The following is a 24035-nucleotide window of genomic DNA, read 5'->3' as shown; positions in this document are numbered from 1 at the left end:
ACAGAAGTGCGACTGTGTTCATCAAAGCAACCCCACACGCCAGTTGGGCATAAATCTTTGTAGCATTTGCAATTGATTAATGAGAGGGGAGAAAAAAAAAGTCTAGCTGTTGAGATCGGGCCCTAGAATACTAAAATAGAAGACAGTAGCGTTTTAAATACAGGTAGGTTTGGGTCACTCTTTAGTCCAAATTATTTCATTAAATTGAATAGGAACATTTATATGCAACAAGTGCTAAAGTGATGGTTAAATCTGTCCCTGACAGCACACCATACTTTTGAGATTGGTACAAGAAGATATGTTCCATGGGACATTGTATATTAGCTGTAAGGAGCTAATAGGTCAGTAATGTATCACCTGCTAGCACAGTTCAGGCCCTCTGATCTTTTGCACAAAGAGGGATCAACGGTACCTTTTAAAACATAATCTCACATTGGGAATGCTCTGCCCCATGGAGTGACTTGGGAGGAATTCCACCTCCAGGAGACAGAAATCCCCTAGAGCGTCTCAGCAGGCATGCAGGGTGCACCCATCACTAAATTCCTTCAGGGTGTGCAGCATAAGTCCGCATGCATCCAGTCAGGGCCATGGTCCTGCTGCTTCCATTTTGTCTCTTTCAGGGTGTCTTCTGCACAACATCAGGATTCCCTGCACTCGAGGGAGAACAGGAATGACAATTATACTCACTGGGGCACAGGAGTGCTCATAGGGAGTTCTTTGCACCCTTCCCTTGTGCATCAGTCAAACAACACGACAAAATCTGACTAAAAAATGGAAAGACCAAGCACAGGTCCAAACTGATTTTTTTCTTTTTGCCTGTCAGTGTATTGTCTACCCCGATATTCCAGGCATCCTTTTCAAGGTGTCAAGCTTACATCTTTCATACAAGGGTTAACCCATTCTGCTGAGTACATGCACTTTAACACAGACAGTCTAAAATTGCATTCTTTGACATCTCTGGCTGCCTCGGTACATCATGAGCTGATGCCTGTATCAACACAGCAATCAAGACAGTAAGTGTGTACAGGAGGAGCTCTATTGTGTGATACACAAGGCATGCTAGCGCACAATCTTTGGGCTTCTCTTCCATTCAGAATCTTTCTTACATATTCCGAGTGCTAAAAGAATTTCACTGTCAAAACACTCAACCACATTTTTATCTATCACCACACACTTATGGGTTAAGCCACAACTGCAATGTTATTTAGTGGATCAGCGAGTATGCCTATCACAAGGCATTAAAGGAGGCAATTTCTTATAGTCTCTGGGAAAAAAAAGAACATGCAACAGGCTAACAAGAGGATCATTTTATTCTATTTTTGAAGTATTAGTTTAAATCAAGATGATTAATAGAATAAGGTAATGTTTACAGTCATGTATATGGCATCTCTAATGATTTAGATCAAACCGAGGAAAAAAGGACACTTATTATAGCAACGAATTAGATTCAAACCAGTACAACTTCTTGCTTACAATAATACAACATATATAATCTAATCAGCAACAGTGGCTATAAAAATTAAGGGTATACAATTAATCAATCAGAATATTCCTGAATTAATTAATTATGTGAAGGAAAATCAGCAAGCAAGGATAAAACTACATCCAAAAACACGCTTTTCCCTCTCTCACAACAATCCACTCCACTAATTCAATCTGAATTCATATTAAAATCAAAGAACTGAAACACCTCTAGTCAGGGTCAATGATGAGTTTAGCTCTCACTTTGGTCTCTGAATTTTTCTGGTTTATATAGGGCACCACTCTGTATCCTTTAGACTCATTGCAAACCTGTGACTCATCAGCTGGCACATCCCTGGGTGGCTGGGCGTGGCAGGCTGTTCTAGAAGCCCCAGACCAAGAAGCAGAAGTTCTTTTACTTGCTCTTTACTGTCAAACACCCTTCACTATGGTCTGTCTCTGACTTCCTCTTCCTACAGCAAATGCATCCAATAGAGCCCTAATGGAGCTGAACTCATAGTTCATCTGGTAGTATTACTATATTTCTATTTAATTTAATACTACAGAAAGTTAAATCACCACATTCTGATGGAAAAATGAGCTGGCATTCATGCACAAGTAAGCAGTGAAAGGTGATCTCAGGGAACATCTAAAAACAGTAAACCGTCTGGAGTTTTTTAATTGATTATTTCAAATTGGTGGTTTGCCATCAAGCCCTTGATGCCTCTGTTAATGTCAAGAAAAGGGCCAACCGTAATGCTGTTTGTCATGTGGCTTCCCACTAAGAACTGGACTGTAACCATGAAGTGATTTCAAACATTAGTCAGATGGGTAAAATTCTGTCACTACTCCTACAGGAGGCCAGTTGGTGAAAAGTTAAAAATCTTGTTACCAGTGCCTTTACCCCTTAAGATTAATAAAACCCACATTTTGTTAAAGTTGAAGTTTATCACTCACTTGTTACAATATCTGGCCCTGAGGTACCCAAACAATTTATTCCAGGAGTGATTTTATTTTTTTCTATTTAAAAAACAAAAACAAAAACAAAAAAACAAAAAAAAACAAAGTCTCTCCCCCTCCACTGCTGTTGTATCAAAATTAAGAGAAACAGATGAAAGATCAAATTCTAGACATGTATCTGCATGAGTTGCTCTATCATATGCCTACTCCCTTTGACTTCAAGTTACTCATATGCATAAATATTTACAGGATCAAGTCATAATTGACTATCTAAGGGAAACAATGAAAATGACTAAACAGAATAAAAGGTTATTAAATACACAGAGTAAAAGTACTGAAAAAAAAAAATTTTATATTAATCTCTTAGCTGTTACTTTTAACAAAAGTAGGTACAAAAATTTTAGACCAGAATGTGATTTTGAAGTTATATTCCTTTAATGGTTATTGAGTATGGACCACTCTCCCACCTTAAAAGACAGGGGCTTGGAGAGATGTGTATTGCTATAGCCTGGCTTCTCATTTTCAGTGTTTAGGGCTGTCATTCTGGCACATTTCATAAGCACTAAGTTCACTGACTTCTTGTATGTAGAATAAGCTTTTCTTAACTTGCATTAGTGTAAATCAGGGAAGAAACAATAAAATTATAGACAGGTATTATGTACAAACTATTATATATTTTGATTGTTACCCTCTCTGCCACCTTTTGTATATTGCTTATTTTGGGAAGTAAGGAGGGAGGGGAACAGAACTGACAAGTCGTGTGTCGATCATCATCACCCTGATCACTTTACTTGTATGTAGAATCCCACTCTCCTCCTTTCTGTCCATACCACATCATTTTATATTGTCTGTACCTTATCATTTCATATTGTGGACACTACTGCAAAACACTAAACAAACAATATTAACAGTATCCCAATCACAGGCATGGAAAGAATTGATCTGCAATTAATTCTCCCTTGGATTTCAGAGACAGTAATTACTCACAATTCAGTCAACGTTTCAGAGAGTATCTTTTTAGAATTTTTTCTACAGTATGGCAGAGATCATCATTAATTGGGAAATATTGCTGCAGCTAAAATAAGAAGAAACTCCAGGTACTGTATATGTTCTCAGGAAAGCCTTGTAGTTAATGGTTCCTAAAGTGCCTGTAAATTTCACCCATCCAAAATATGATCAAAGCAAGGGCTGCCACCAAGAAGGACGAAACAAAAGTGTGGAACAGTGAATGCCTTACACCTTTGAGTACAATCACCCTTCAGTAGGAAAAATAGTTTGTGCAAGAAAAATAAAACTAACACAGCAGGGAACATGAAGACTTCCTGAAGAACTGTCCTACCTTATCTGGTAGACTGAACCCAAACAAAAACACACCAGCCACTCGCAGAGCAGGCATGAGACAACAGACCAACATTGACCATTTTCTCAGTGAAATGATACATGGGTGTGTCTGGCGTATCTCGTGTGTGGTATTTTATTTTTATTTTTTGTTAAATCCATGGGACTACTCAGATGCCTAAAAATAAGCACATACTTCGGTGTTTTGGCTGGATTAAAGCAAGAGTGCTCAGCACCTACCTACAGACACTGAGCTATTAATCACTCACTGGTTAATATCTCTTTCATTATGCTGAACTGTCATTTCCAGAAGTACTTCTTGGGCAATAAAGGTGCTCCACCCTAACATGGGCATTTTTGTCATACAAGCGGGTATTCACATTGCAGATATTTCACATCCCCGCTGTTGCATCACATCAGCGTGAACACAAACTGTATGTATTCAGTAAGAGATAGGATGAAGTAGTAAAGAGTTCCAGGCCACTTTAAAACTAACGTGATTTTTTTTTTTTTTTTTTGCAAGTCTTTTGATCTATTTTGACTTTTGAGATGGTCATAGATGCCAGAAAAAATACCCTCAAAAATAACTATTTGGAGAATGATCCTCAACTGCTATAAATCACTGTGGCTCCACTGAAGTCAATGACCTTATTTATTCCCATCTACACAGTTGTGGCTCTGACCCTCAGCGTTGATGTCTTTTTTCAAACTCTGAACACCCACCAGTGACTTCAGTAAGTAAGAGGGTGGACCAATATAGTTCCCCTCCACTTCCTCCTACTCTCCCTGTCTTGTGAGAGCTCTGCTAGGCAAGATAATCTGAAGTCAGATCAGAAGGAGAAAATGGTACCTGTGGAGAATCACCCGATTGGGAAGAAGTGTTCCACCGGGGAGTGCACTAACCACCACATGCCCTGCAACAGAAAATCTGTCCCCTTCTCCAGCACTTCCACCTCATCTCCAGGGGGGAGAGAAGAAGAAAAATCCCACTTCAAGTACATTCTGGTGGGAAACTGATAAATACTACATGAGGTTTTATATAAAACCTCTTTGTATTTACATCATTTTAATGCAGGAAAATTTGGGGAGAACATCCTTTGACTCCCTCATTTTTATTTGCTTTCACACTAGTATTTTCTTATCCAGGTCAGATCTAAAAAATGGTATTTACAGAAAATGGGATGGGAAGCCCCATGGATGTCCCCCTCCCCAGCTCCACAGACTATCGATCTGTGCACAGGCACACAACACACACTTTTGCTTAGATGGCTATGGGCCCTTTTTAAGACCTGACACCTTCAGAAACATTTCTTGTCACTACATCCAGTCATCACTGGAAGCTGCCTTTCTGTATCACATGATGTGGAGACCTGCAACAACAGCCAGCAGAGCTGGTCCTTCCTCATTTGATCAACTTTAAGCGTTGGACCCAGGATAGAAGAGAGATGGATCATGTTTCTCTAGTTGCCTAAGGATAATAAATATCTGTACCACAGGTTAGATGATCTGGAGAAATAACTAATAGGTAAGACACATTGATGATTAGAACATCAGAAAACATTAAATCAGGAAATATGGAACTTCATATTGTTGTTGACTACATTACATCTTTATTGGAAGTGGAAGACTCTCCAGATTGTCTCATACTAGATGGCAACCAGTAGCTCACCTTTCTTATATCGTGCAAGTCTTGCGGTGAACAGATCAGGGATACTGAGAGACTAAGTCATGCTGACACTTTTCTTTCTGCTCAGGTACTTTTCAACAGTCACAAATCAAAAGCAATCATCAGGATCAGCTACGTGGCACCCAACACTCTGTACTGAGTTGTACGAGATGCAAAGGAACTTGCAAAATGAAAATGTTGCGGGTCTAATCTGATCTCTATATCCAACCTCAATCATTAAATCAAAATGAAATTAGCATTGTGAAAACAAAATGGCTTTGCAAGGACAACATGAACATGATGCCCTATAAAGCAATTTCACCACCTCTGAAATATATCTGTGCCTAGACGTATTTCCATGACTTCATCTATTCTTGTTGTTTCCCCCTCTAGATTTGCAAAACCATCCTATTTATTTTCCATGGAGTGATGTCTACCATCATGTCCACCAGAATGAGGAGAACAGGAATTTTTTTTCTTTCCAAGTATAGGTGCCCTTGTGGGAACTTCCACCAATTTCTTCACTTTCCAATGTCATTTCTTTGCTACATCCCATCTTTTTTCTTGTCTCAATTCAGGCAGATTTCTTCACTTCCTAGCCTGATATTGTTCACCATCTTAAAGAAATCACTTCTATTTACCACACTGTGTTCTTTCATCTGTCATGCTAGCTGACTCAGGTGGGTCTTCCTGCTTGCTCTAAATCTTCTTCCAGCTCATTAGTACTCTACTCCACCCTTGATCTTCATCTCCTTCACCTTTTTGATTGTCTTTAGTGTGCTTCCTGATATCTGTGGCTTCCAGAAAACCTTTTCCCGTTGCACTACAGTACTTTTGCTTTCTTCCGTGACCATCTCCACATGATTCTCTAACCCTGCTGTACTTCTTGTTATTGCTGTAAACCTTCTCTCCTTGTACTTTGCTTGCAGGTCTGCCTCCATCGGCTTCTGAAGAACAAGCTATTTCTTTTGTCCTTTCCTGATCACAATGCTCTACTTTTTTTCCTTCAGTTCCATGAGGCACCCTCCTTTGTTTGTTCTTGTACACCCTCCTCCGGGCCATTGATCCCAGAGCTCTACTAAGATATAATTGATCATTTTTTCTCTCTTCCCATTTGATGAAATCTAAGTGACCAGCCTTTCCTGTCTTTTCTTACCAGCTATTTCTATCATGTACAAGTAAGTTATTGTTCTGATATTTTACAAATCAACATATGGAGAATGATAGTATTGGTTATATAGTCTCGTACATTGAGTACGTTGCCTGGCATTTAAGAAATAAAATCACCCACCTCTGTTTCCTAATTCAAGGTCACCTGAAATTCCTTACAAATTATGAAGGAAAATGGTATTTTATTATACCAATTCCAAGATGCTTTTGTTAATGTCCTGAGAGATCTAACATTTCTGAAAGAATTGTTGGGTATTGTTTCTTTACATATTGTATTGCTGGGGGAAAACATTTTCTCTTAGCAAGTTTAAGAGACAGGAATCATCTCCTTCATGCCCAGAAAAGGTATAGGATTGGCACCAGCAGTGCAAGATTCCCCACCCTATCCTGGGGCAGCAACGTACTTCAAACTAACCTGAAGGGTTAGTTTAAGACTAAGAGGATAAGTCAGACTCCATGTCCATTCAATACTTGACTTTATTTAGACTACAATTAATGGTGTCAGACATTCTGTGATAGTACATACACACTAGGAACTGAACTGAATCCACCAATTGATTTGAAACTGGTGGAACTTATCAGTAAAAACTTCACAGAAGTTTTAATTTAATTTTTTAACAATAGCCCAATGTTAATTGAAAAGCTAACTCTCAGGGCTTAAGATATTAATATGATGGAGACCCAATATTAATTTTATATGATTTTGTACCCAACAGAGTTTTCAGAGAAAGTTAAAAAAAATATACCTCTTGAATGCACAAATTGGTCAATTGCACTCATTCACAAGCAGCCTAACCCTACACCCACTGAAGTTAGAACAAGTCTTTCCATTGACTTGAATTGGGTTCTAATTTCTTGGCAACAGCATGTCCCTTCTCCTAGAGTGATTAAATGGTTTCTTAGCAAGGAAAATGGTTTTGATTAGAGGTAGAATGAACGAACACCTCAGATCAATAGGAATTAAAGCATATCATCAGTGTCTCATTGCTTCCTCAGGCCCCAATCACTACTTATTACCCCTGCCTGCTCAACTGTCCTCCGCTCTCCCATGCTACGCCAGGAGGAGCAGGAGGAAAATGATTATATTAAAATGAAACCATTTTAATCTGAATCTATCACAAGTGAGCAGTGGAAACTGGGGTATTATGAATGCTCTATAGGCCATGAATGCATGGCCAGACTTGGCTCTGGTTTTGTCTTTGCAAAGTACAGGATGACTGAGTTTTGCCAACCCCCAAATTTAGTTACGTGAGGTAATCTGTGGTTTTAATCCTCCACTAATTTCTGTACCAGGTCTTCATTTACTACCAGTCACTCTAAATAAAGGACATTTATAGAATGAGGTAAAATAAATGTATTCTTTTAGCAGACTCATTTGTATCTAATATTTGTTGTAGTGGACTTTACTGTACATCGTTCAATATATTACCATTAAAATGCTTTTATCTGTGGTAATCAATCTTGCTCAGTTCTTACAGAACACTTCCTGCTCTGATCCCTATCCAAAATTCTAATTAACCAGGATTCCACAGCTCGGCAGTTTGATTATGTAAGTGCTTATTCAGTGCACTAAAGACCCTAATCACCCCCCCTTCAAAGCACAAGGCTCTATATAAGGCCTCCCATGTCTGAAATACATAAGGATCATCATCATCATCATCATAATAGTGTGGCAGCTGTGCTTTCTGCAAGCCAGAAAAGTTAGTCCTGAATGAAGCAGACACACCTCAGCTACTGTCTACCATCTGCCTAGTTAGTGGGTAGACAACCACAGCAGACCAACACAGCTGCTCCTGACAATGTGCAAAACAGCAGTACTTCCTTAAAGGCTTTGGCAATGTGGATAAACAATTTCAGTGAAAAGAATATTTAAAATTGCTGCAAATTTTCGCTGCAACTGCTATTATGCCTCGCACCACAACAAAGTGATTATGTTCAGTCGAATGGATTTTGTTCAGCAACGGTCTTACACATTTTTACAGAATGCCAGTTAACAAGGCTAAAAGACCATTGTCCTGGACAAAGAGCTTTCATTACAGACTCACTAAAATAATTACCAAGGTCTTTTATCCGTTCTTTTCTTTTCAGTAAAAATGTTTCTTCACTCTTGAGCATTACTTTGGGCAGCATCCTGCACTCTTTACCCGGGTCACAGGTTTGAGGTTTCTCAGAAAATCATACTTTTATGTCAGTGACCCAACTCACAATTATTAAGGCTAAGCACACCATTTTCGATTAATCATTTAACAAATGTCACCATATTTTGCTCCCCATGTTCTCCAATTGACAGGTAAAATTCTGGAACTTAATCAGTATTCTGCCAGGAGTGTGGGGGGGGTGGTGTTGTGGGTGTGGTAATGGTGTTGGTGGGAGTGGGACAGGCCAGCAGTCCCAGGGGAGTGCCATGCTACAGGTTCCTGGCAGGAGTCCTCTGCCAATGGGTGACTGTCACACAGAAAGAACAGGTCATCATGTTGTTGAAGTACAATAGGATGAAGTCGTGCAAATTTTGAAGAAAACAGATTTTGTTTACTAATTTTTTTAAAATTACTCCTATTCAATTTAATAAATTCAAAGAAATTTAGTACTGCCTGTGGTCCAAATGTCACTGGCAACCACGTATAACAATATTCAGTGTCTGATAGGGCATATTTTATTAAATCAGAATACACAAGGTCAGAATCTCTATAGCTTGTGAGGTTCTACTGACCTCTTTGTTAAAGTTCCCTGGTTCTGATCTTTAAACACTGTCCTTGCCTAGCAGTAAGAGGAGTAATCACACGGTGGGTAATGTTCCCAAGATATTCATAAGAATACTGAAACTGAGCATCACAAATGTTTACAAAACAGTCTCCCTGGTCCCCATCCCATCTGTGCCATAGTTGTGATAGCCAGGTGAATGCTTGTCCATTGGAAACCTCCCAGGTAAAAAAAAAAAGGAGACAATTACATAGCCCAGCAAGTGTGATTTGAAATCTAATTTTTCAGATATAGTGATCTAAGGGCTTGTTTACATTTGCAAACCTTTAGAAGTCGTGGCAGATTTAGACATTTTGCATTCCCTCCCCCTACACAAACCTCTTGGATACAACTATCCAGATTCAGCCCATGTAGCAAATCAGGCTGCTCTGCCAAGAGGATGCTGCTAAACATTTTCTGACAGTCCCCTGGTATCATTCACAGGAGAGGATTCTCTTTGTATCCAGCTCATAATACCTTTCATTGGTGGAAGTTATTAAAAAGGGGTATCCCACCTAAGGGTCCATCTGTAGAGAATATGGGCTCAGTTCTGCAAGCAGCTGAATACTCCAGGCCAGAATGCTCAGCACTTTGCAGGATAAAGCCCTATAATAGCTTTTAATAGATGTCACTGAGAAGTTTTGTGGTGAAAAGGAGATTGATCTGGCCACTGGAGGATTCATCTTGGATAAGGGAATGTTGGAATTGCATAGACCCACCACACCTCCTGTGCCATGCCCCTGTCTCAAGTGTCCAGCTGTACCACATGCTTAGCATTTCACATAAAAAGTATGTTTAGCCCCATGAAGCCTTTCCACCACATGGCACCTTTTGCTCTAACCCATACTAGGCAGGCAAAAACTGGGTCAAATTCTGCCCTCACCTACAACAGGTTCAACCCCACTTAGATCAGGACAAAATTCAGCCAACTTAATCATACATTCTGAAAAACTGCAGCTTTCTTTAGGTTGGCTGATTTTATGTCAGGACCGAAGGCTTATTATTGCAGTTTTATTCTACTGTTATTGCTCCAGTAAAATAGCACAAGAAATGGCTAACTTAAAAAAAAATCTCTTACTAGTACAGTGGTCCTTCCTTGTTCCCATAGACTTTAACCCAGGCCTAGATCAGCAACCATCTTCTTCTCATCCTGACCCAAATCAACAGCTATCTTCCTCTTCTCTCCTCCCCCCACTTTTTTTTTTTTTTTTTTTTTTTTTTTGCACTATTCTTAGAACAGAAACTGGAAAACACTAAGATCCAAACTGGCCAAAAGTGAAATAGAATCTGAAAACAGAAACCCAACTGCTGTATTATCTCCCATACATTTTAAACTTTCAAGCCATCTAATAAATGTACATTTTAATGCTAACAGATCAGTAATTGGAGCTAGATTAATGGGAAACCTGCTGTCACATTACAGTGTACATTTTTAACAGAGATCTTTAAATATTTGGACAAAATATCTATATATATTTTAAATGGAAATTTTTAACTGATAAACATAATTATCTAACCAAAGGAGGGAAAAAAAGGATAAAAATGTATTGAATCAAAATATTCTGTCATTGCCATACATAAGCACCCAGAGTACCTTTTCAACAAATGGAAGTATTTTGTATTTTATGCTTTTAAAATGCATTAGGGTAATTTCTCCACACAAATTACCTTCTGTGCTGTAAGATTGGATACAACATCCCTAGCACATATATCAATTGTACACATTGTCATGATGCTCTGACGATCACCGGGGTGAGTTCCCTAACAGCATGTTTGTAAGGGCATTCAGATGAGCAATCTGCAAAATAATTATATTTCAATGGAGATATTACGCTGTGGGGGGAAAGAAAACCTATTATATGACAAGTGCTAAATGGTGTAGTTATGGTACCCAGACACATTTATTAGTGTTTTTAATCAAAGCAAATAACTTTTTTTTGCCAACTAATAATGATATTGTTTTCTTACCATTTTAATTTGCTTCCTTAGCAACAAAAATACACTTTGTAAGCTAGAGCATTACTTCATTACTTCATTTCAAAATGAATAAATGCTGGTTTGCAGTTTCATTTGAATTACTACATCATCAGTGTACTCTGTGATTAAGTTATTAGGTGTTTAACATCTAACACATAGCACATGTATAGTATTATTACTACTATTTTGGAAATTAATATGAATTATTTTTTTCACAGCCGCCATAAAAAAGTTACATGTTTTGCTCTGATTCTCTAGGACATTAAGTCTGCTTTGTGCCAGAGGAATGGTGAAAAGCAGGTTGATCTGGCCATGGAGGATTCACCTTGTATAAGAGAATCCTAGGGTTGAGTAGATCCACCACACCTCCTGTGCCACTCCCCATCCTGGCTGCTGGTGTAAGGGATGTGGTCTGGGGACAGAAGACATGCCTCAGACATCCCTATTCCCCAAAAATCGCTGGCTTTTGTAACCCCTGGGGGCTATCAGCAGATGGCATAGATTAGAGTAGTCTTCAATCTGCTCTAATTTATTCCAAGGAATCAGATCAGCAGCAGGATGCCTATCATCAGATCATAAGGGGGCTAAAAGGCACCTTTGCACTCTCCCTCTCCTGAGCGCAACAGAATATACTTTGGGAGCAGCCCAGCATTTGGGCCTATTGTCTGCACGTATAAACCTAAGCACAAACTGGGAAGTCGGGATCTTAATACAATATATTTTCTATGAAATATAAAAATTGAGGCATTGCAAACATTATGTTGGCTGAGGGAAGAGCTTTTTAAGTTCTGTAATACCATCTTTCAAACTTGCTTTCTATGGAAACATGATTAAACACAGACCTCTTTGGCCCAGGCTTCCTAATGTACTGAGGCCCCAATCCTGTAACAAGGTCTGCAAAGGCAGACCCTTGCGCCCATGCAAAATCCCACCGAAGTCAAGGAGAGTTTGTGCAGGTGCAAGGGTCTACCCACACAGGGCTCATTATAGGACCAGGACCTAATCCTGCTTTTCTTGTTGCCTAAGAAAGTTGCAGGTAGGGGAGCATGGTTTTGTGTCTCTCTTACTACCATTGAAAGTTTCAACCTAAACCTTGTAAAACCTTCAGATACTATGTTGATGGTGCTAAATTACTACTAGTACTAAATCTTACCTTCTACACTTGCATAGCACTTTCACACATCTGTCTATGACTGCAATCTTTCAGAGCAGTTTCAAACTCCCTCTTCAAGAAGCTCAAAAGCAATTCCAACATCAGCAGTCCACCAGTTCTGACAGTCCCTCAAAGCCACTTAGGCAGGATAATCAAACACCCACTGATTTCATGGCTTGTCTTCATATGCTGCTACAGCTTCCATGATTTCTTGCTGGACTGTTGCACACAGTTTCTTCTAAATGCCTCAAAAAACATTTCGTTTAGGCAGAATGCTGGTTTTCCTTAACATGCTAGATGTGTTATTTATCATGTTCTAAATATCTGTCTTTTTCTGGATATTTTTTTACACCTATTTTCCAGCAAAAAGCAAGACATGTGGCCAAAACAGACACAATGCCCCACTGGCCAGAAGATCGCATCCCATCATACTGGACACAGTCCTGGCTATAACTGTCCATTTGTGACTTCCAGGCTTGAGGTTTAGGAATATAGCTACTTACCCTGTAAAACCTTCCCGTAGACTTACAAGTCCAAAGATTTACGTCTGTCCTGATATTCAAAACCTCTGTGGGATTAGCCGTAGGTACCCGAGAGATTATTTCTTCCTCCATGATATCCAAAAGCAGCTACATTCCTCTGATTTACAATGAAGCTATAGAGTGGCTCATGAATATGAGACACAGAACTTTCACAGGAGCTTGACCTACACCTTGACACCCCATCCCACCAGGAGAGGAATGAGCACAGAACTAACTACTTCCAGAACTAACCAAAAACCACATTTCTTCAATTTAGCTTTCCTTCAGCACTTTCTTCACATGTGAATACAACTCTCACACTTTACAATGTCTAGTACCAAGTTGAGATCCTTATAATCCCTACTATTATTAAGAAAATTATTTCGGTGGACTGTATCCAAAGACACAGCAGTGGTTCACTGTTCATATTACTAAATGATTGCATATAATTTGGCCTCACTGAAACAATCTCTGCTCTGAAAAGGTTGAACTCTGGGCTATTATGAAGACTAAATTAACTCTCATCACTTGAGTGAGTGATCCATTCATATCAAGGTCAAAATCACTAGTTGAGCAGCATGGGAAAGCTGACACTGTAGCTGACTGACCTACAGTTACTAATAAATAAGGCTGTATTATTTTCTCAGCCAGCAGGGATTTCAGTGAAAACACAAAAATTAACCATTTGCTGTGAAAAACAAAAACTGTGGAAAAATATAAAATTCAACCTTTCCTTTTTTTTTTTTTTTTTTAAACTGCACATATTTAACTAAAATCCTGAGAGATTTCAATGTGATTGATCTTGCTGAGGCAGGTATGAAAGCACAGGAGGCAAATGAGGGTAGGACCTTGCTTGGTTTCCCCTTGGAATCTCTTAAACAGAGCCTGAAGATTAGACAATTGAGAATACTGGGGGGAGGGAAGGGAAGGAAAATAGGAAAGAAAGGAAGTTAGCAGGAATGAAGGACCAGCATTTCCCAAAGAAAACAATATTGTTTCCTCAGGGAAAGAAGAGGATCAGGTCTACCTTCGTTCTTTCAAGTTCTTGTTCTCTTTTTATACCTCAATGTAGAATTGATTGAAAAATGGAATTTTCATCTCACAAGGAATTCTAATATTTCATTTAATTTCATCCTGAAAGGGGACCCAAAAAGATAAATCAATAAAATTTTTGGCAGAACAAAAAGTTCCAAAAAAATTTAATGTCGGAAAAGTCTTAGACTTTAAGGTCAGAAGGGGGCATCGTAATTATCTAGTCTGACCTCCTGGACATTGCAGGCCACAGAATCTCACCCACCCACTCCTGAAATAGACCCTTAACCTCTGGCTGAGTTAGTGAGGTCCTCAAATCATGGTTTAAAGACTTCAAGATACCAAGAATTCACCATTTACACTAGCTTAAACCTGCAAGTGACCTGCGTCCCAGGCTGCAGAGGAAGTTTCAGGTTGACATTAATCTTCACATCTGCCTGACCTGCTGCAGTGCCTCATGTGAGTTGTAGTTTCAGGTCTCTCATGCCCCCACTCTTTCTCACGGGCCTTGCTCACTGGCTAGCCTACATCTCCCATGAGTCACTGTTATGTCTCTGTGGCTGGAACTCGCGCAATGTATCACAAACATTCAACCACAGGAAGAGAGCACAGTGCATCATGGGAGATATATTAAAGCCGGGCCCATGGGGGAGAATGGGGAGCAGAAGAAACAACAACTCCCATTAGGCACTGTGGTGGCTTAGGCAGATGCAGAGATTCATGTTGACCCAAAAAGAAATGTTTGATTTCCCTGACAGAAAATTCAGCCAAAAATCAATCTTTTCCTGCAGAACAAATTTTGTGAATAATATTCAAATTGATCACATTTTTCTCAGGTAGATTGACATGCTTTGAAATTATTCACTGATTAATTTCTTACAAAAACTCTTGCTCTGTGCTTTTTCAAGAGAAGTTCCTTGACAAATATTCAATATTTGACATTCAAATTATTTTGATTGTGCAAAAAGGTGCCACGCTTTAATTCTGTTCCTTGATTTGATGATGTAACATTTAGAGCCAAAATGCCTATGATTTCAAATTCAGCACTTGTTTTCAGAGGAAGGATGATCCAGTAAAAATCTTAAATGACTCAGACTGTACCATCTCTATGGCTAGAAGTTCCATACTAATATATGGAGTATAACAGTAGGAATATATTACCGACCACCTGACCAGGATAACGACAGTGACTGTGAAATGGTCAGGGAGATTAAGAAAAGCTAAAAAAACAGAAAACTCAATAATAATGAGGGATTTCAACTATCCCCATATTGACCAAATAGATGTCACCTCAGGGCTGAGATAAACTTTATAGACACCATTAATGACTGCTTCTTGGAGAAGCTCATCCTGGAACTCACAAGGGGAGACACAATTCTAGATTTAGTCCTAAGTGGAGCACAGTATCTGGTCCAAGATGCGAATATAGCTGAACCGCTCAGTAATAGCAACCATAATGTAATTAAATTTAACATCCTTGTATGGGGGAAAAGAATAAGGAAATCCACAACAATAGCATTTAACTTCAAAAAGGGGATCTACACAAAAATGAGGAAACTAGTTAAACGGAAATTAAAAGGAACAGTCACAAGAGTGAAATGCCTTGAAGGTGCCTGGAAACTATTTAAAAACATCATAATAGAGGCTCAAACTAAAGGTATACCACAAATTAAAAAAAACACAGTAAGAGGACCAAAAATGCCAAAATGGCTGAACAGCAGAATAGAAGAGGCAGTTAGAAGCAAAAAGGCATCCTTTAAAAATTGGAAGTCAAATCCTACTGAGGATAATAGGAAGGAGCATAAACTCTTGTAAGCTAAGTGTAAAATTGTAATAAGACAAGCCAAGAAAGAATTTGAAGAGCAACTAGCAAAAGACATTAAAACTGAAAAAAACCCACTTTTAAGTACATCAGAAACAGGAAGCCTGACAAACAATGCGTGAGTCACTGGATGATCAAGGTGCTAAAGTAGTATTTAAGTAAGCCGGACCATCGCAAAGAAGTTAAATTTATTTTTTTGCATCCATCTTCACTTCAGAGGATGTGAAGGAGATTCCCATACATGAGCCATTCTTTTAAGGTGACAAATCTGAGGAGCTGTCCCAGATTGAGGTGTCAGTTGAGGAGGTTTTGGAACTAACTGATAAATTAAACACTAATAAGTCAACCAGGCCAGATGGTATTCACTCAAGAGTTCTGAAAAAACACAATATGAATTTGCAGAACTACTAACTCTGGTATGTTACCTATTGCTTAAATCAGCCTTTGTACCAGATGACTGGATAGCTAATGTAACTCAGATTATTTTTAAAGGCTCCAGAGGGGATCCTGGCAGTTACAGGCTGGTAAGCCTAACTTCAGAAGCAGGCAAATTTGATGAAGTTATAGCAAAGAACAAAAATATCATACACAAATAAACACAATATGTTTGGGGAAGAGTCGACATGGCTTTTGTAAAAGGAAATCATGCCTCACCAATCTATTAGAAATTCTCTGAGGGGGTCAACAAACATGTGTACAAGGGTGACCCAGTTGATATAGTATACCTGGACTTTCAGAAAACCTTTGACTAGGTCGCACACTAAAGGCTCTTAAGCAAAGTAAACAGCCATGGAGTAAGAGGGAAGGCCCTCACATGGATCAGTAACTGGTTAAAACATAGAAAACAAAGGTAAATAGAAACAGGTAAATAGCAGGTGTCCACCAAGGATCTGTACTGAGACCTGTGCTGTTCACCATATTCATAAATGATCTGGAAAAGAGAGTGAACAGGGAGATGGCAAAGTTTGCAGATGATACTAAATTACTCAAGATAGTTAGGTCCAAAGCAGACTGCGAAGAGTTACAAAGAGATCTCACAAAACTGGGTGACCGGGGAACAAAATGAAAAATGAAATACAATGTTGATAAATGCAAAGTAATGCACACTGGAAAAAATAATCCCAACTATACATACAAAATGATGGGGTCTAAATTAGCTATTATCACTCAAGAAAGAGATCTTGGAGTCATTGTGGTTAGTTCTCTGAAAACATCTGTTCAATGTGCAGCAGCAGTCAAAAAAGCTGACCGAATGCTAGAAACCATTAGAAAAGGGATAGAAAATAAGACAGAAAATATCATTGTTGATACTGGATGCTTAGTGATCAGTGTGAATACCAGTGAGACACGGTACACCCAATTTGCAGATCAATAAGGTTTAATGTGCAAGGTTTTCTATAGATATACTAGGTGAATACAAAGCCTAAAATTAACTACAATATATCATACTCACTAAGCCTGGAGAACTAAGCAGTTACTCAGAAGGCTGTATACAGGAACGGCTTTCTTTAAGGGCCCCGCCAGGGAGTCAGTGGCCTCTGGTCCAACCGGCAGCACCTTCCACTGAGTCAGGTGTTGATGGAGTGCGCCCCTTTGTCTAAATAGTGACTTCTTATACCCTTCCATAAACAGCTTTCACCTAATTACCTCTCTATTCATTATCATATATGCTAATTACCTACATTGGGTTTTCATCCTTAAACACATTCCATCCTCACCATAATTGGGGTCATCAAAACATCTGGCGATAGGAAAGGCTGTGTAAAAATATGCCCCTTGGCAATGAAAGTGTACCCCCAGATGTTCAAGGATAACTTGTTGTTCCCATCACCATTATCTATGTACAGCTGCAAGCATACCTGTTGTGTATTTTATCTTGTTATGTGCCGTGGTATGCAGAAACTGAGACATCTGCAAGGTCACTCATTAGTCCTGTTCATCTCTGCCAACTGGAAGATGTCATGCTACAGGGCTCAGAATAGCCAAGCAAGCAAATGAAGCTATGCTAGGCCTATAGGACAGTGATTAGACAACTCACATTGCAATCAATGCCACTATATAAATTCATGGTATGTCCATGTTTTGAATACTGCATGGAGTTTCAGTCACTCCACCTCAAAAAAAGATATATTGGAATTGGAAAAAGTACAAAGGGCAACAAAAATGATTGGGGTATGGAACAGCTTCCATATGAGGAGAAATTAAAAAGACTGGAACTGCTCAGTTTAGAAATGAGACGACTATGGAGGGATATCATAGAGGTCAATAAAATCATGAATGGTGTGGAAAAATTGAATATAGAAGTGTTATGTACCCCTTCACATAAAACAAGAACCAAGAAACACCACATGAAACTAATAGGCAGAAGGTTTAAATCTAACATAAGGAAGTATTTCTTCACATAACACACAGTCACCCTGTGGAACTCATTGCCAGGTGATGTTATGAAGGCCAAAAGCATAACTGGGTTTGAAAAAGAATTAGCTAAGTTCATGGAGGATAAATCCATCAGTGGATATTAGCCAAGATGGTCAGGGACACAAAGCCACTGTGTGGGTGTTCCTAAACCCTGACTGTCAGAAGCTGGGACTGGATGACAGGGGATGGAACATGTGATAACTGCCCTGTTTTGTTCATTCCATCTGAAGCATTTGACACTGGCCACTGTTGGAAGACAGGATATTGAGCTAGATGGACCATTAGTCTGACCCTGCCTGGCCATTCTTATGTCACTTGCATTCTCAAAGTTTCTTTTCATTCATATAATTTTTTCAGAAAAATTCTGATCTAAAAATAGTGAATGGGTATAAAGGCATCAAGCAGTTTCTCTGTTACTGAAAGGCTTTGATCCAGTTCCAGATCGTCTCAAGAAACCCTTTGCTGATTACAAACACATTAATAACATCCATTCTTGGAGCTTGATCCCGTGAAGCATTGAGCCTCTCCTGTGAGGTGCTGAATATCAGTGAAATCAAGGGGATGTGAGAACACCCAGATTCTAGCAGAACGCATATTTTATTTATTATTGGCGTGATCCAAAGCCACTGAAATCAATGGAAAGACTGCCGTTGCATTCAATGGGCAGTTGATACATCCTATATTACTTATGTGAAACCAAAATGGTTTAAGTACACTGGATTTAGCACAGGGGCTCTCAACCTTTCCAGACTGTTGTACCCCTTTCAGGAGTCTGATTTGTCTTGCGTACCCTCAAGTTTCACCTCACTTTAAAACTACTTGCTTACAAAATCAAAAATAAAAAGACAAGTGTCACAGTACACTATTACTGAAAAATGGCTTACTTTCTCATTACTACCATATAATTATAAAATAAATCAATTGGAATATCAATATTGTACTTAACATGTCACTGTCTGTATGAAATTTTAGTTTGTACTGACTTTGCTAGTGCTTTTTCTACTGTTGTAAAAGTAGGCACATATCTAGATGAGTTGATTTACCCCCTGGAAGACCGCTACTTACCTCCAGGGGTACATGTACCCCTGGCTGAGAACCACTGATTTAGCATATGATACTGTATATTGTTTCAAAATAGGGCAAGATGTTTCAAACTTACATCATGTCCTTGTGTACAATTGATTATTCAAGAGTAACATCACTTCACTATCTCCAATCTCTGTAATACTAGGGTGACAATCCAATCTCAAAAATAACATTCAATAATTCTTGAAAATCCTGGACAATAATACAAAACCAAACCATCACCTGGTTGTCTTGTAATGTCTCTCCGATGTTCTCATCAGATTTCAGCAAAGGAGTGCCTGTGCTATGATGTTATTCATACGAAAAGTCCATGACACACCAGCTCGGGTTAACCCCCATGAGAACCTATGAAACAGAGAGATTCGGTTTGTCATCTACCTTTTCATAAATGAATTATTGTGCCACACTGAGTACATCTAAGTTCTCTATTGTCATTTCTTTCACTGCTTCATCCACAATATTTTTACTTCTTCTTCCACTCTGTGCAGCTGAAGAGCTAACAGGTCCCCTAATGTGGTGTGTTCTTTCATGACATCCCTTACCGAGGAAAGATGAAGAAACCAGGTATATTTGCACCTCAGATACACTTATACCTAAAAAGTCTCTAGCTTAGTCAATGTTCCTTTCAGTTTACAATACCAGAATATATACCTCAGTTGCATTCATAAATTGTTGCCAGTGCCTTTTCCTCACTGCAGGGTTCTGAAGTTCATTCATAGCTCTTAAGGAACAATTGATTCTAAACCCTTCCAAACATCCCAGGTCTGGAGTTCTTTATCAAGAGTCTTCATTTCCTACATAGAATATAATCACAAAGAGGAAAATAAGAAATGTGAACATTATTAGACTCTGAAGGCTTCATACACTATGGGTCAAATTTTCAAAATAAATCTGGGACAGATTTTCAAGAGCTCAGTGCCCACAATTGGGCTTAGATTTTCAAAAGGCCTCCAATTCCCAATTATACACCTAAATAAAGGGCAGATATTCATAAGTGCTCAGCACTTTTATTCTGGCCCCTTATTCTGGCTCTAATTTATGGCGACTAATTACTACATTTGTTAGCTGCATCATATCTAGGAAAACATCAACTAAATAAAAATTACTGAAATCTTAAGAACTAATAGACAGTCTCTTGTAATTTTAGGTGCCTTTCACTGACACATTCTATTTATTTGCAGTTACCAGTATAATGAAAAAACTAATTATATTTTATTCCCGCCTCAAATGTGCCCCAGGGAGTTGGCATACAGAATTTTGCAAGGTTGCTCTGCTTTGATCTTGTGGTGCTAGCATGTGTATCTTGGGCTTGTCTTTTATGATGTCTGTGTTGTTTACTAGCCATGTACTTCTCCTGGCAATCTGTGCAAAATATGGGTGTCAGAGGAGATTTTCAAAAGCACCTAAAGGTTTTAGAATCACAAGTCTCATGGAAAGTCAGTGGGACTCATACTCCTGAATTTCTAAAGTGTTTTCAAAAATCTCCATTTTAAGGACCTCTGTTCAGCTAGCTACAGGCACAATATAGGGCCCTCAGAATGTGAGAGATTATTTCAAGTAGTAACGCAATATAATAATTGAGGAAATGATCACCTTTGCAAATCTTCTGAGGTACCTCTCCATTTGCTCAACATGTATTTGTTTCCATGGAGTTTTCATCCAGTATTTAATACTCTTGTAAAAACTAAAGTATAAAAACAAACAAACAGCACCACAACACACAACTGGCTATAAACAGAGATTTTGGTAGCAGAATATGAAAGCAGGGTTTCCTACTCATCAGCAGGTTTATGGATAAATACATATAATTAACAAATGCAACAAACAGTTTTAAAAATTTGAAATCTAATTGTGCTGAAATTTAATCTGAGGATTTGTATTCTTGATTCTGTATGTTAGCGAAAGAGAACACTGCCTAAATTTCAGAAAAGAAGGAACCAAAATTCAACATGGATGTAAACAAGCATAAGTCCATGGCAGTCACAGAAGTTATTCCCATTTATATTGAAGCTGAATTTGGCCCAATAGCCTTAAAGCTTTTTAAAAAAAAAATAAGGTAAAAGTTTGACACATCTACATAGCTGAAGATCAAGTGTTAATATTCTTATCACACTACACTGTGCCTACTTGCTGCAGCACATTCTATATGATACTATTGTATCACTCAGTGTGGAGGAGCCACAAATAGAGGTATATAAGAATGTTCTCTCAGCTCTGATTTCCTTGTTTAAGATTAAACAATCTAATTGAATGTAGGGTTTTGGTACTTTCATTGATTTTCTAATTTAACAATACTAAGACAAAAAAGAAAGCTCTTGCTGGAAGCATCTAAGGGCTTGTCTACACAGTGAAATTGACCATCATAGCTATTTCAGAATAAATGTTCTTCTATAGCTATAGAAGAGCAGAAATAACTCCCTGTGTGGACGCTATTTAGAAATAAAGTGACTTTATTCCAGCATAATGACTCTGCTTTGGAAGTGGGTAATTATTCCAGAATAAAATCCACACAGGGGAGTTATTCTGGAATAGCTAAATTATGCTAGGCATAGTGGAATTGTTATTCTGGAATACGCATGCCAGTCAATTTCCCCTGTGTAGACAGGCAATGCCATAGAAATTCTACCTGTCAATGTGTACCAAAAGGACTTTTTAAGATTCAAACCACACAAGAAAGTGTAACAGCTCCTCAGGGTCCACTGCAATCTACAGGATAATGCAAATAAATACTTAGGGACTCAAACAAATGTTTTATTGACATAATAGGCCATAATGGCTCTGAATCTGTATCTGTTTTGTCATGGCATAGGAATTTTTATTTCTTAGAATGCAGATGATTAACACAATAGACCATAACGATTCCAGGCTTAGAGCTGATGCTCTCCATTTTATCAAGGCCTACTTAAGCACTCCTTGTGTGGATTCTTGACATGATTGACTATGATGGTTTCTTCAGAAACATTCTTTATCAACATCACAGCTTAGCACTTGCACATTAAGAGCCATGTACCCTTCTGCTGCAAACCAGCTCCACTGAGCTATGTCAATTTCCAGGCCAGCGGGGGCTCTACTATTTTTTGGTTTTATAACAACAATCATCACGGGCCTAATGATGGCTCATAAAGGGCAAGCAGCAAAATGTTCAGCGTTTTGGGTCATATAAGAATGCACAAGTTCAGATGTTAATCTAAAAATCTTCTGAAGGTGACCTTGTTGCATCCTCCCAACAGGACCCAATCAGTGTGTTCCAATCCAGGGTTACTGTCTGGATCCATATTTTCTTCTGGCAAACCTGGGCCAAGTTTTAAGTGAGTCTTAACAGATTTCTGGTTTTGGATGAAACCCACCTGTAAGTTGGTGGTTTGCATTGGAGATTCTATCTGAAAGTCAGAGGTTTGGGCTGAATTTTGCTTACAATTAAGAATGTATTTGAATTCAAAACTTGAAGTAAAATTCAAGTGGTACAAATCCACACAAACCCAAACCAATGAATTTTAACAGCTTGGATATATTGAGGCTGCAATTCTGACTTTTTGCTATCAGAACTGCAATAGCGTTATGATTATATGTAAATGCTATAAAAAACAATCAAAATGTCTTTGAAAACCAAGACTTTTAAAAAGGCTTGGGCTCAGTTTAGAGAAAGGGTTGAGGTTCAGATCAGCTTATATTTACATAAACCAGTTTGGTTTGCCCATCCCCAAAGGTCAGGAGGATCTCTTGCTCCCTACACCTATAGAATGCTTTTCCATCAGGAGGTGGGAACCAGGAAAGGGACCGTTTAATGTTACTCAACAACCACAACGCTACCTAATTAAGAAGCAGTGTTGATGGGAACTGGAATCAGTTTTGTCCATTGCTGGATATCCAGGGGATTGTGTATGGGCTTGATTGCTGAAGGTGTAATGCCAGAGGAAAAGAAGTTCCTCAGGGCCACTGCTACAGTCTCTCCTAACCCAGGATAAACACAAAGTTGGGAACCACGTCAGTGACTTAGCAGTACACTACACCAGGATCTACACGGCTCTGCTCTGACATGCCTGAGTTTCAAAGCTTCATCAGTCCGACTACAAGAATGCAAGCTACAGGACATGGTGGAAAACAAGACAGAGCCTAACTACTACAAAAGACACTAAGAAACCCAGCCCCAGCAGGAAACATTATCTGTCTGAATCCATAACAACATGCATTTGGTTTTTAAACTTCTCTAGCTTCAAAACGATGACATTTGTTTTCAAGAAATTGGTCAAAAGAATTTTCTTTCTCCCTGACAACCTGCACAACACATTACAGCCAGGGCACTATTCAGTACTATGTACAGTGGTTCAGAATGGAGAAAATGACATGCCTTGAGCTCTAGCAATGTCTGTGAATACCACTGCAATAATGTTATCACTCACTATCAAATACCAAAAAGGCACAAAATCAGGTAGGCAGTATGACACCATAAGAGCATACAGTACTGTACGAGGCTTTTTCTTCTCAATGTCTTTGCAGCTTATTCATGCAGATACCACTAATGCAGACACCACTACCGCATTTTCATCCGAACCAAGGTTACAATAATGAACTAGTAGTGCTTATTTTGCAAGGTAAATTAAACCAAGTCTGAACTCTTCACTTATAATATTGTACAGCTCGCAGATAGAATCATCTATAATTGCTTCTTAGACTAGTTCAGAATAAAATCAA

General features: G+C 38.8%; 1 pseudogene; it reads right to left on the bottom strand.

Annotated features, from left to right (window-relative positions):
- Positions 1-24035, bottom strand: part of LOC137152986 (dynein beta chain, ciliary-like) — a 201167-nt pseudogene that overhangs the window by 163657 nt on the left and 13475 nt on the right.

Source organism: Emydura macquarii, unplaced genomic scaffold (genome assembly GCF_026122565.2).
Source record: "Emydura macquarii macquarii isolate MOO-44397 ecotype Brisbane River unplaced genomic scaffold, CSIRO-AGI_Emac_v2 contig_1253, whole genome shotgun sequence".
NCBI lineage: Eukaryota > Metazoa > Chordata > Testudines > Chelidae > Emydura > Emydura macquarii.
Note: the sequence above shows the minus strand (reverse complement) of the source record. Positions and strands in the feature narration are given on the sequence as shown.